Here is a 15,428-nt window from a genome sequence, read left to right on the forward strand (position 1 = left end):
AATAACTGACCGACAAAATATATATTATTCATCATTATGAAAAATATAATTTTATAATTGAAAAAATAACTTTATAATTGTGATTATGAGATGATGATAGGGTACTGATTAAAAGAATGACGAGTAAAAGCTCGTTTGTTTTTAAAAATAAGATGAGATTAAAATTAAAAAATTAAATAAAATATTATTAAAATATATTTTTTAATATTATTTTTATTTTGAGATTTAAAAAAATTAAATTATTTATTTTATTTTATATTAAAATTTAAAAAAATTATAATAATTATATGAGTTGAGATAAAATGATATGTTTTCTAAAAACAAACTAAGCTTGATTACTCCACTATTAATACATGAAAATGCATTAACCCGGATCACTTATTACCAACTCTTCAATTTTTACTTTAATTTATTTTTATTTTTTTCCCGGTCAGACCAACATTTGTATAGGTTCTAATTGGGTGACTCTACAGCCACCGATTGGGAGCCACCGTTATGGGTAAAATATTGTGTTATTTTATTTTATTTTTTTATACATATATTTTTTTAATGCTGGAAAATATTTTTTAAAAAAATAAAAAAAATTATAATATTATTATACTTAATTATTAAATAAAAAAAAATTAAAAAAATATATAACGAAATTGGAAACGGTAAGAGTAGCTTTACTCGGTTCTATTTAGGATGGCAGACAGGCCGAAAACAGTTTTATTACCGACTTCTAATAGATTGCGGGTCCAATTACTGCTTTATGGTTAGGGAAGGGCAGCCCAATTATAATGGGTCAAGGCCCTGAACAGCTGAACTCATGTGCCGTCTTAGATTCAAAACTAGTATGCCGTCTTTTTTTTTAATGTAATTTCTTCAGAGCATTGAAATGCCATTCTCTTTAATTTTCTTGAAGTTATTCTTAGCCGATATTGGTCCCACATTTGTCTCACAAGTGCAGCAGTGCTTGTCTTCGAAATTACTCCCCAAGCACATTAATTCACCTTCGTCTGTCCCCTCAGAAGCTCGCTCGATCGTATAAAATGATCATCACCGTGTATTAATTGCAGTGCTCTATGTTTTGCATATATGCATGCATGGGACGTTTCAACTGCGCGCTTACTGAGTTCTGAAATGAAAGGGACTGCTTGAGCTGCATGCCCAAACTCCTGAAGCTTGGTTTTCAAACGCTAGAAACAAGACATTATACGTTATATATTGGTCTTGGAGTACAAAAATGAAAAAACAGTGATCTGCTTCATGCAATCTCTGGAAAACAGACATCGATCATCGCTTTAAACGCCATTAATTGTACGTATTGTGTGTCTTTTTTCTCAAAAAATTACTCATGACTTGGAAGTATAGTATCAGAAAAACACGCTAAAAAAAATAATTTCCCGAAAAACAAGATCAAGATGGAATGGCACATAATAATGGAAGTTCATGAATCAAAGGATTAAGAGTATTAACATTGGCTTCATCAAAATTATCTCTAAAATTTGATGAAAAGTACATGATTTTTATAAATCCAAACATTTCTTAGCCATAACTCCACATTGAATTAACTATTGAATTCATCAAAATAATAATATAATATTATTTTTTTAATAAAAATATTTTTATTTTTTTTCATATTTTACAATTACACTAATTATATGTTGATTAATAATTTAATTTAATTCTTACATTATTATTACAAGACGGTTGAAGATTAAACATGAATAAAAAAGACTTTTAGAGATTAAAAGTGAATAAAAAATAGATTTGATTAATGAATAGTAGACCTTCAAATTTGAAGAAACCTATAGATTTACTGTAGCTCAAAGTTTCACATTTATCTATTTGACTAATCCAATGCAATCCTATTTTGATAAAATTCATCAAATTTTATATTTAGCTAGGCTTTTGATGAACCCAATACTAATGCTCTAAATGGGACCATTTAAAGGTTGGCGGCCGGTGCATGGCTCCTTTGCATATGGCTGATAATCATTTGATAAAATGGGAAAAATTCATGTGATTCAGATAATTGAAGGATTTGAGCTGATCACAACCCCTAATTTTGTTCTCAAATAATATTCAAGGTGCATAATGTATTTATATAATTTAATAGAGATCATATATATCATATGAATATTTCATATTATATATGTTAGTAGTGAGTCAAAAAGATACACGACAGTAATCAGTGCAAACCCAAGTTCATGATGATCAGGTGCCTAACATGCATCTTTCCTCTTCGTCACATTATTAAAAACGTATCATCATATATATATTATGGTTTATATCATATTACATGAATTTCTTTTAAAAAATATTTCTGCATAAAAATATCACAAGACCTCGTGTGTGTATATATATATATAGATGCACTTTAAAAAAAATATTTATTTATGACCAAGTATTTACGAAAATGATAATTTACTATGAGAATGAGTGAGAGTGATATTGTAAATATAATAAAGTATATTAAATCAAGGTGAAGTGGCTCCAGTGGATCAGCTTAGCTTTGAGAAGAAACAGCAAGAGCATCAATGTAATGTTGATAACATGTAAACAGGTAATAAGACCGAGGTGCTTTATAACTCATGTTTGATCAATTATATGGCTTAGAATAAATTATAAGAGTGACGCACTGTATGGCATCTACGTACGTACAATATTTATTATTAATTGTGTGCATGTCTTGTTTAATGTACTTGTAGATGGGTTATTAATCAATATCAAAGCTGGGGCGGCTCAATGCACATGGTGGCCTTAAGGCCAGAATTTAAGATGAGATTATTTTTATAAATTTTTAATATAATAATTCAATCAACTCTCCAATTAAATATAATACAAATCAGTAAACATTTGATTGTACAATATATCCTTTTTTTTTGTGTAAGTTTTAAGATCAGAATTTTTTTTTTTAACTAAAGGCATGTGACTTGATTGTCATAACATTCAGCTTCCAAAATAGAGGTTTGAAATTCAAAACCACCTCCCCCAAATTGAAAAAAAAAAAATCATAAAACTTTTCTTTTTCAGATCATGATTAATATTATTTAAAGTTGAGATTATAATCTAAATTTTATATTCTATTCTTAATTAATGTATATCTGAAATAATTACGCTTTTATGTTATAAGGTGTTTATTGGAATTATTAATTATTAATTTATTTACAACTCATAGCAAAATATTAAAAGAATATCCGAGATGTGTTGGTTACAATACTTACCTTTTTTAATATCTATTTTCTATCAATTTTATTTTTTAAAAATATATAAATGACTTGTGTCAATTTTTTTGAACAAACCACATTAGCCATTAGGGGCTTAATTAAGGAGTGGGGGCCTTAGGCAAGCACTTTAGTCGCCTTGCCTTTGAGCCGCTCCTGTATCAAAGTGCTTTTGTTGCTAGCAGACTTATTTAAGATAATGTATTGGTTATTAGTCAATATCAAAGTGCTTTTGTTGCTAATTAACAGACTTATTTCAAATAATATATTGGTGGCCTATGAGACACTACATTCTATGACTACTAAGATGAAAGGCAGAAACGGTTACATGGCCTTGAAGTTAGATATGAGTAAATCTTATGATCGAATGAAGTGACCTTTTATTGAAGTTGTTTTGCTTAAGATGGATTTTCCTTGTAGATGGGTTAGTAGTGTTATGATGTGTCTCAAATATGTCTCATATTCTCTGCTAATAAATGGGATTCCAAGCTAGAAGTTATTTCCTTTAAGATGACTGAGGGGATCCTATTTGTCCTTATATATTTATCCTTTGTGCTGAAGTGCTCAGTTCTTCTTTGACTAATGTTGGACATAATGGTGTTATTCATGGAGTTTTTATTGGTAGAGATGGTTTTAGATTGAATCATTTGTTTTTTGTTGATGATAGTCTGATATTTTGTAAAATCTCAATGAAGGAATGGTGGTGTTTGCATACATTACTACATAAATATGAGATGACTTCGGGACAAAAGTTGAACAGAGACATGACAACACTATTTTTCAGCAAGAATATCAAAGCAGAAACACAAAACTATTTGAGTAATGTGCTTGGGGTGCCAGTTGTTAGATGTTATAAGAAATACCTAGGGCTTCCTGTCATGATAGGGAAGGGTAAAATCAAATCCTTTAATTATATTATGGACAGAGTTTGGCAAATGATCAGTAATTGGAAACTTAAGTGGTTGTCACAAGCAGGTAAGGATGTGCTTATCAAGGTAGTTGTACAGGCCATCCCCACATATTGCATGTCGGTGTTTCAACTCCCAAAAGGTATACTGTAAGGTATAACTAAGATGATACAAAACTTTTGGTGGAGTCATAAGCAGCAGAATAATAAAATTCACTAGATCAGTTGGTCTGTTTTGAGTAAGACAAAAGGGATTGGTGGATTGGGCTTAAGGGATTTTGAGTGTTTTAATAAGGCCCTCCTTGCTAAATAAGTGTGGAGATTAATTCAAAATCCTACTTCTCTTGTAGCAACTGTGATACAGAAGAAATACTATAGAAATGGAGATTTTTTGACTTCTAGATTGGGTTCTCAACCTTCATATGCTTGGAGGTCAATTCAAAGTGCTAAGAGTTTATTGCAAGAAGGTATGATTTGATAATTGGTAATGGGAGGTCAGTTTCTATATGGAATGATAGATGGCTTCCTAAACCTTGAAATTTTAAAGTTCAGACTCCTCCTATAAATCTGCCCATCTCAACAAAAGTTCATGACTTAATTGATGTTGATAATTGGAGGTGGCATTCTGATATGGTGAGAAATAACTTTACTGCTAGTGATGTTGATATTATACTACAGATCCGGCCTCTTGGTATGATGATTAATGAAGACAAGCAGATATAGCAATGTACACAGTCAGGAAGTTTCTCTGTAAAAAGTGCTTATCACTTGTAAGAGATGCTGATTGATAGGAGTACATGTGAATCTTCTAACAAATCAACTCGAGGCATGTTTTGGAAACAACTATGGACTCTATCTATTCCAAAGGTAGTTAAGGTCTTTATTTGGAAGGCATGTTACAATGGCTTACCATCCAAAGCAAATTTAGTAAGAAAAATGGTGATTGAATTTGATCTGTGTCCTATCAATGGATTGTTTTCTAAAGATGTGATTCATGCTCTTTAGAACTGTGGAGCAGCATGATATGTGTGGAGTCTTGGTTGTCATAAAATACAGAAAATAATTAGGTGGGGTTTGGATTTTCTATCACTTAAGGAACACATGTCTGCAGTTTAGAGCCAAATGAATTTGTTAAAATGACAATCATTTTAAGAAGAATTTGGCTTAGAAGGAATGTTGTGATATATGAGTAGTCTTTCCTCCATCTTACAACCCTTGTTTGTTAAGCTAGGGAGCAGTTGCAGGAGTTTCAAAGTGCTCAAATTAAAAGGATATCCCAATGTAGTGTCAGACAAGCAGAACAACAAGGGTGGAGGCCACCCAAGAGGCCATGGGTTAAGGTTAATTGGGATGTTGCAATTGACAATGGTTGTAGTCGGGGATATACATGGAGAGGTCTTAGTAGTGTTTAGAGAACCAGTGATGTTCAGTGCTGATTCCACTTCGGCTAAAGCTAGAGCAACACTGAGTGCTTGTGTTTTCTATTGTGAACTTGGTTTTGATCAATTGATATTGGAAGGAGATACTAAGATTGTGGTTGATGCAGTAAATAAGCCACAAGAGAATTCACACGGTATGGGCATACTGTGGAGTAAATTAAACAAGTTTTAAATGGTTTAGAAGCTTGGCAGATCTGCTATGTTAAGAGGACTTCTAATCAAGTTGCACATGTTCTTGCAAAACATGCTTTATTACGTAGTTCTAAGTGTGTAGATATGAGATTTGTACCTAATTGTATTAGTGAGATTGTATTGTCTGATTTGGTTATAAGGTGTTTATGGATCTCTCAAAATCTAAATCTTAATATTCGGATAAGAATTTTAAAAGATCTAATCGATCAACTCTAGGATTAGTAGAAAATAAACTAAGGGGATGTTTAGAAATAATTTCTATCTCAATCCATCTTATTTCATCTATTTTCATTTCCAAATATTATTCAAACATAAAGACTTTCAAAATAATCATTACAATTTTTTCAAACTAATTATTATAAATTTCTCAAATTATCAAACAAAAAATAAAAAACAATTCAACTTTTTTGAACTTCAAAACAAAAAAAAAATATTAAAAAAATTATATTATAACAATATTTTAATTTTAGAATATTTTTTATTCAACTTTTTCTCTCTCATTTTCCAAAACTCAATAAATACTTCATTCAAACTATTTCATTACTATTCACAAATTATCTTATTACTATTCACAAGATTTTTATCTCATCTTATTTCCGAAACATTTCCAAAATGGCTATATGTTTTCCGTCCATACATCCTTAATTCCTGTTACATTGTAGGCATTGCTATTCTGTCCTCAATATTTTTCCCTTTTCCAAGTTTGTTATTAATTTGTAATAATCATGCGGGATTATACAAAGGTCTTAGGTAGGTTGTGGACATTTATTTATGGTTCCCAGTACTTCCATGATCTCAAGTTGTCGTGAGCACGTGAAGAGCCATGCATGTAGTCTGGATCTGCGGTCTGAATCTGATTACTTCGATCCAAAATATTATGTCTACATACATGCTGAAGATTAATTACTATAATTATTCAAAAGATAAATTCTATGCGAAAGCCTTACATTACATATTTTTATTTAATTAATATATAATTTATTATTTTTAATTTTTTAATTTTTAATTTTAAATATATATTTAAACAGATTAATAAAAATAATAAATTACGTGTAAGTTTGGTGGAAGTGAATGATGTTTCTTATAGCATTTTTTATACTTTGAAATGGAAGTCGAGGTGAACCAGAGAGAGAGAAGGGATTAGCTGAGTTGTCTACGTCGATGTGGTCGGTCCTCGGTCCCCCACCACCTCCCATCATGCATCCTGTGTTGGAGTCAAAGGCCAAAGGCCAGCATTTGGCTGTTCAAAGCATTTCTCACTCGTGTTACGTCCCTCGCTCTCAGTTTTCGTTGGGAGTTATAGTTAGGTAAATATTTTTTTTTTTTTACTTTTTTTATATGTATTTTTTAATATTTTTAAATATTTTTTAAAAAATTAAAAATATTATAATATTATTAAAAAATACTTTCTTAATAATTAAATAAAATAATTAAAATAATTAATAAAAAATCACAACGATAAAATAGAACGATAAAAATGAATGATAAAAATAACATTTTCCTTCTCACTGCCTATTCTCTTTCAATAGCATTTTTATACTTTGAAATATTCTTTTTTGTTTTTTTTTTTTCACATTTTCTTCAAGATCAATATCTTATTTCTTTGTTTATATTTGCTATTTTTGGACTTGATTGGAAATAAAGGCTAGGTTAGGAGTAAGGTAAGTTTTCTTTTTTCTTTTTTAATTATAATGTTGTTTGACACACACTATATTATAAACATAATTAGTTTATAACAAAGTAAACTTATAAAATGATGTGATTTGATATTATACGTTAGATTATAAAATTATTTTTATTATAAAATTAATAAAAATAGATTTAATAGATTTTATAAAATCACATTAATTTATATGTTAATTTTGTATCATTTTTTTTTTGTATCTGAAATAGTTATATATATATTTAAAAAATAATAATAATTTACAACAAAGACCCATCCCTTACAATCTTGTCATAATTGCTGTAAGTCTCGAAGAAAGGATGGTTATGGAGTCTCGTGGATCTCTATGGAAAGAGACCTACAGCCACAAAAACCCAAATGCCGTCCTCAGTCACTCCATTTTCTATCTTTAATTATTCCAACCTACCTATATGATGTTAGCTTTTTGGGGTTGGGGAAGTGGCAGGTAAAAAATAAACAAGAAATTAAAAATAAATAAATGCTATATTCTATTAGTTTTATATAATATATAAAATGTTGACCGATTCTTTCTCATGAAGACGTTTGTAAGTGGGAGTCTATCATCTTAAGAGTCCTTTAAGTGGTCAAACACTCCTCCATTCAATTTAAATTGATCCCATGAAAATAGGATCACGTGGGACACGTAAACCCGAAATTTGATGGGAATTTCAGCTATAAATACATGTGTTTGGTCCCCAAACTCACTCACTCAATTCCCTCCGGTAATACACCATCTAAATAGAGTAGAGAAGAGTTTGGAAGAGCCAAACACAGTAAAAACCGAAACAAATACAGTGAATTGCATCAATGGCTGGAGGTAAGATTTCTTGACGTTAAACCCTTTAATTCTCGTTTCTAAAGTGTTATTCCGCATTAGAGAATTTTATTTAAGTCTAACAGTTGGTATCAGAGCATTAAAATCCTCTGTCTTGATGTTTAAATTCAAAAAACCGTGTTCCTCTGTTTTTTGGCCGAGAATTGAAATTTTTTTTTGGTTTTGATTTTGGACGTTTTTTTATTTGAAAGAAGTTTAGAAATCATATAGAAATATTTTTTCTAAACTTTCTGTGATTAAAAACATCATTTTTGACGTGAAAAAACACTGTAAAACGCGAAAATCGCGCTGCGTCTGGAGGTAGAAGACGACGAGAACGACATGTCGTTTTCAGGCTTGTTGAAAACGACATGTCGTTTACAGCTGCTTTGGTTTCATTCGGTACTGCTAAACGACAGGTCGTTTTCAACTTTGATGAAAACGACATGTCGTTTAGCATAAGGATTCTTATTCCCGAATACCACTAAACGACACGTCGTTTTCAATTTAATGAAAACGACAGGTCGTTTTGCTTCGGAGCCCGTTCAAGTGTAATGACAAAAACGACACGTCGTTTTTTAATTGATGAAAACGACATGTCGTTTTATTCGGTAGTCGTTTATCAAGCCTGAAGGTAAACGACATGTCGTTTTGAGTTTCAGTAAAACGACATGTCATTTAGAGGCTGTCTGTGTTTTAAGAAATGGGCAAAACGACACGTCGTTTTTTCATTCTAGAAAAACGACATGTCGTTTACTTGGTGCAAAAAAAAAAAAAAAAATTTTCCCATTTTTAAATGGGTTGAATAGTGGGTTTTTGGGTTTATGCCCATTGTGCTTATAATTTTTTATTTTTATTTTTAATTATATGCATTGAGGATATTTGTTTATTATGCTCATATTTAGTTTGCATAAATTGATTAATTTTTGCTTTTTACATGCAATTTTTGATGAGTATATAGTTTAGAGCATGAGATTAAATGTTATGCATAATATTATAATCTAGATTGTGCAATATTTATGCTTATATTATGAATCTTTTGTGCATAGTTATAACATGTGAGTATTAGTTAAAATTATGTAATTCATAATATTAAGCTAGTCTTATGCAATTTAAATGTCTAGTGATCCATATAGTTTTATGTTAATTAGAGAATAGCCACAGCATCTTTAATTAAGTAAAATTATAATGATTGATTAGGATCACATAAGAAATATTAGACATTAATTGTAATTAATTATACATAAATATAATAAATTTTATCCCACAGGAATTTTTATTATATTTATATTATTAATTAGGATAAAATATCAAGTTATTCATTAATTACCCACAGGAATTATGAATGAAGTAAATAATTTGATAGTTTTATCATAAAAGTCTAAGATAGAATACACATGAAATTCATAATATATCCTTTAGAATTATGAATTAAGTAATAATATTGATAAAATTCTATCATATAGATTAATTGGATCTACTGGTATTAAAATTTAGCCCACAGGCAATTTTATGTCCTTAGATTCAATTTTTAGGCATGATTTACATTGGTAAAACATGAATATTTATTTAGGCCTCAATTTTAACATAAACATGTAATCTATATGCAGTTTCACAACCTACAAATTTCTCTGATATTCGTTATGATATCCCTGAACTTAAGGGAGATAACTATAAGGTCTGGAAGGAGAGAATTCTTCTTCATTTAGGGTGGATGGACATAGATTATGCTATTAGGAAAGACGAACCACCAGCTGTAACTGATACCAGTAATGCAGCAGACATCGCACTTTATGAGCGATGGGAGCGATCTAATCGCCTAAGCATGATGTTCATTAAGACTAGAATATCAGCTGGTATTCGTGGTTCTGTCGATCAGCATGAAAAGGTCCGAGACTTGCTAAAAGCCATTGATGAACAATTTGTCACTTCAGACAAGGCTCTAGCAAGCACCCTAATTATGAAGTTCTCATCCCTAAGACTCACCAGTGTGAAAGGTGTGCGTGAGCACATCATGCAAATGAGGGACAATGTGGCTCAATTGAAGAAACTCGAGGTTGAAATGTCGGAGTCCTTCCTAGTGCACTACATCCTGAACACACTCCCGCATCAATATGGACCCTTCAAAATCTCTTACAACACACATAAGGATAAATGGTCAATTAATGAACTCATGACCATGTGTGTTCAAGAGGAAGGGAGACTGATGATGGAACATGGTGAAAGTGCAATGCTGGCAACGCATGGAAAGGGCAAAAATCAAGCCAAACTGAAGGGAAAAGGCAAAATACCTCCGCAATGTGGTATTAAGAAAGATTCCAAGTGTTTCTTCTGTAAAAAGAAGGGACACATGAAGAAGGAATGCGCCAAATTCTAGAAATGGCTTGCAGACAAAGGTAATTCGACCTCACTTGTTTGTTATGAATCTAATATGGTTAATGTCAATATTAACACATGGTGGATTGATTCTGGATCAACAATCCACATTTCGAATTCCTTGCAGGGTTTGCAAAACCTAAGGAAGCCAGTGGGAAGTGAGCGAAGCATCTTATCAGGAAACAAGATGGGCTCGCATGTGGAAGCTGTTGGAACTTGCTATTTAATTTTATCTAGTGGTTTTGTTTTAAAGTTGGAGAAGACCTTTTATGTTCCAAGTTTTTCTAGAAACTTGATTTCAGTTTCAAGACTAGTACCTTTTGAATATTCCTTTAATTTTTCAAATTCATCATTCAGTTTATTTTATAAATCTGATTGTGTTGGGAATGGTACTTTTTCTGATGGTCTTTACTGCATTAATTTACAAAACAATACCACTTATGATTCAATGCATGTTCACACTGGCACTAAAAGATGTGTTATTAATGAGGATTCCTCTAAATTATGGCACCGGAGATTAGGTCATATCTCCATAGATAGGATTAAAAGATTAGTAAATGAAGGGGTACTTAATACTCTAGATTTTTCTGATTTTGAGACTTGTGTGGACTGCATAAAGGGAAAGCAGACCAACAAGTCAAAGAAAGGTGCCAATAGGAGTTCAGACATATTAGAGATCATACATACTGATATATGTAGTCCAGACATGAACTCATATGGTCAGAAATACTTCATCTCTTTTATAGATGATTACTCACGATATATGTATCTCTACATGCTTCATAACAAGAACGAAGCATTAGATGCCTTTAAAATCTTTAAGGCTGAAGTAGAGAAACAATGCGGTAAACAAATTAAGATCGTGAGATCAGATAGAGGTGGAGAATATTATGGTAGATACACTGAGAATGGACAAGCACCTGGGCCATTTGCAAAGTTTCTTCAAGAGCATGAGATTGTTGCCCAATACACCATGCCTGGTTCACCGGACCAGAATGGTGTAGCAGAAAGAAGAAACCGAACATTATTGGACATGGTGCGGAGTATGCTTAGCAGCTTCAATCTTCCTAAATCATTGTGGGTTGAAACACTTAAGACGACAGTGTATATATTAAACCGAGTTCCAACCAAGGCTGTTTCTAAAACGCCATTTGAATTATGGAAAGGTTGGAAACCGAGTTTGCGACATATGCGCGTTTGGGGATGCCCGTCTGAGGTGAGAATTTATAATCCACAAGAGAAGAAACTAGACCCAAGGACCATTAGTGGGTATTTCATTGGATATGCTGAAAGGTCTAAAGGTTATAGATTTTATTGTCCATCTCACAGTACTAGGATTGTGGAATCAAGAAATGCAAAGTTTCTTGAGAATGACTTGATCAGTGGGAGCGATCAAACCAGGAACATAGTTCTGAGAATGATCATTCAGAATCTCAACCTTCCACTTCAAGTGATAGATTGGTTATTGTTTACAACACCCCTCAAGTACCAACTGGTGTTGAACTACCAATCATTGAAGTTCCACAAGTTGCTAACGACACTCTAGTAGATCAGGTAGTTCAAGAGTTGCCAACAACTTTTGAACAACCAGTTGAACCACATACTACTTCTCAGGAAGATGATGGTGCAACATTAAGAAGATCTGTTAGAGCAAGAAGATCAGCAATTCCTAGTGATTATGTTGTGTATCTGCAAGAATCTGACTATAACATTGGAGCCGAAAATGATCCCGAGTTATTTTCACAAGCCATGAGTTGCAAAGAATCAGAATTATGGTACAATGCCATGAAGGAAGAGATGAATTCCATGAAGAGTAACGAAGTCTGGGATCTTGTTGAGTTGCCTAATGGTGTAAAAGCCATTGGATGTAAATGGGTCTTTAAAACCAAAAGAGACTCATTAGGCAACATTGAGAGATACAAGGCAAGACTCGTTGCTAAGGGATTCACTCAGAAAGAAGGAATCGATTACACGGAGACTTTCTCTCCCGTATCTAAGAAAGATTCCTTGCGTGTTATTTTGGCATTAGTAGCCCATTTTGATTTTGAATTGCAACAAATGGATGTGAAAACAGCATTTCTCAATGGAGATCTAGAGGAGGAGGTTTACATGAAACAGCCTGAAGGATTCCCCTCTAGTGATGGTGAGCAATTGGTTTGCAAGCTTAAGAAATCCATATACGGTTTAAAACAAGCATCTCGCCAATGGTATTTGAAATTCCATAATGTAATTTCTTCATTCGGTTTTGTAGAAAACGTTATGGATCAATGTATATACCAGAAGGTCAGTGGGAGTAAAATATGTTTTCTTGTTTTATATGTGGATGACATTTTGCTAGCAACCAATGATAAGGGTTTGCTGCATGAAGTGAAACAATTCCTCTCTAAAAATTTTGATATGAAGGATATGGGTGAGGCATCTTATGTCATTGGCATTAAGATCCATAGAGATAGATTTCGAGGCATCTTGGGTCTGTCTCAGGAAACCTATATTAATAAATTTTTGGAGAGATATCGGATGAAGGATTGTTCACCAAGTGTAGCTCCCATTGTGAAGGGTGATAGGTTCAATTTGAATCAATGCCCAAAGAACGACCTTGAAAGAGAACAAATGAAGAACATTCCATATGCTTCTGCTGTCGGAAGCCTAATGTATGCTCAGGTCTGTACAAGACCTGACATTGCATTTGCTGTGGGAATGTTAGGACGATATCAGAGTAATCCAGGTTTAGACCACTGGAGAGCTGCAAAGAAAGTAATGAGGTACCTTCAAGGGACCAAAGAATACATGCTTATGTATAGACGAACGGACAATCTGGAAGTAATTGGCTACTCAGATTCTGACTTTGCTGGCTGTGTTGATTCACGCAAATCAACATCAGGATACATATTTTTGATGGCCGGTGGAGCTATATCATGGAGGAGTGCCAAGCAGACTTTGACTGCCACTTCTACTATGGAAGCCGAGTTCGTCTCTTGTTTTGAGGCCACTTCACATGGTGTATGGCTTAAGAGTTTCATTTCTGGGCTTAGAATTATGGATTCAATCTCTAGGCCATTGAGAATGTATTGCGACAATTCAGCTGCTGTTTTTATGGCTAAGAATAACAAAAGTGGGAGTCGGAGTAAACACATCGACATTAAATATTTAGCCATAAGGGAACGTGTTAAAGAAAATAAAGTGGTCATTGAGCACGCAAGCACTGAACTAATGATCGCTGATCCTTTGACTAAGGGCATGCCACCGTTGAAATTCAAGGATCATATAGTGAATATGGGACTTGGTTCCATTATGTAGTTTTTCATTGTATGAACAATGTTATTTTTAATGAAATTCTTAATCATTTTGATGATCTTTTCTCATATTAATGTGCACCTTAATTTATTTTTGAGAAAATTTATCAGTATTGGACCAAGAATAAACATAGGGTTTATTCATTAAGAGATTGTTCCCACATAAATTGTAAAGAATGAATACATAGTAATACATGGAAGGTAATACTCGTCATTAGAGGACCTATCGCCATGATTCATGTATTTATTACTTAAATGAAGATTATTGATGGGTTTAAGATCAGGAGTGTTGACCAAGTGGGAGAATGTTGACCGATTCTTTCTCATGAAGACGTTTGTGAGTGGGAGTCTATCATCTTAAGAGTCCTTTAAGTGGTCAAACACTCATCCATTCAATTTAAATTGATCCCATGAAAATAGGATCACGTGGGACACGTAAACCCGAAATTTGATGGGAATTTCGGCTATAAATACATGTGTTTGGTCCTCAAACTCACTCACTCAATTCCCTCCGGTAATACACCATCTAAATAGAGTAGAGAAGAGTTTGGAAGAGCCAAACACAGTGAAAATCGAAACAAATACAGTGAATTGCATCAATGGCTGGATGTAAGATTTCTTGGCGTTAAACCCTTTAATTCTCGTTTCTAAAGTGTTATTCCGCATTAGAGAATTTTATTTAAGTCTAACATAAAAGAGATGATGAGAAAGCACAAACTATCTCTATACCTTCTAAGGTAATGTGGTCCATTACGTATAATTCTTAAATTCGAAATGTCGTAATTTTAAAATCAAATAACTAAGATTTAATCACACACGAGCGTTTATTATTTATACCAACTCAACATTTACTAGACTTGTATCTAACATATGTAGCACTATCTAGAACTTAGAAGTAATAAATTAATATCGTGGCAAAAAAATATTTTTTGACTAGTTCTACATGTTCATACAATTTTACGCACAATATTATATATATTAAATGTCAATTATATTGTTTTATCAATACTTTTTTTTTTAAAAAAAAATTGGATTTCAATTTTTGAATTTTATAATTTTTAATAGTTGACACATTAACACGTATAATTAAATAAATATGATTATAAGTATAAATAATATTTTTCTTAAAAAATAATGATCTCGGAGATTTTAAAAATGGTATACTGCAGAATAAATGTACGTGGATTGTATGAAAGTGATGTGTTAGTATATGAATACGTACAATAAAATAATATAGCTACACATTTTTTACAATTATTTTATAATCAATTTCAAATTAATTAATATAATTATATCGCTCTATTAAAAAAAACTTTAATTTTACAGAACTTTCTATTGATGTTGTATTTCGCAATCCAGACACTTCCATGGTATCCAAGCTCGCGTCACCTGCAAAGTAGGAAGAAGGGCTCTGGTGACGTTCGAGGTCACTCCGATGCCTAAGTTAGCTAACGATTCTCTATTGAGAACTCAGAAGAATAGTAAGAATAATTAGAAATTAAGCCAGGGCTCCC

The sequence above is a fragment of the Juglans regia genome, chromosome 10 (assembly GCF_001411555.2).
Source record: "Juglans regia cultivar Chandler chromosome 10, Walnut 2.0, whole genome shotgun sequence".
Taxonomy (NCBI): Eukaryota; Viridiplantae; Streptophyta; class Magnoliopsida; order Fagales; family Juglandaceae; genus Juglans; species Juglans regia.